The sequence below is a fragment of the Triticum dicoccoides genome, chromosome 7B (genome assembly GCF_002162155.2).
Source record: "Triticum dicoccoides isolate Atlit2015 ecotype Zavitan chromosome 7B, WEW_v2.0, whole genome shotgun sequence".
Taxonomy (NCBI): domain Eukaryota; kingdom Viridiplantae; phylum Streptophyta; class Magnoliopsida; order Poales; family Poaceae; genus Triticum; species Triticum dicoccoides.
Window position 1 is genome coordinate 54,701,084 of NC_041393.1, and position 329 is coordinate 54,701,412.

Sequence of the window (329 nt, forward strand, 5' to 3'; positions counted from 1 at the left end):
ACCACCCCGCATGTATGAGGACCCGGTACGACGCTCCGGTGGCATTGCTACCCCCCAGGGCCCCCGTCCCGGCTAACCCTGTAGCGTTTGACCACGGGATCTAGCCCTTTGACTTTGCACGGACGGGCTTTGACCAGTGGACCTCTCCACCCGGTTGTGTTAGGTCGGCCCAGAGGAACACTTTGGAGCAACATCGATCCGGGCCAAACCCACAGCTACATCAACTCCGTGTAGACCCGACGCGTCCGTTTCCCCCCTCCAGGTGCCGGCGGCGGCGGCGTCCGTGAGGGGTGGGGGCACGCCCCGGAGACGCGTGCCGCCTCTTCGGA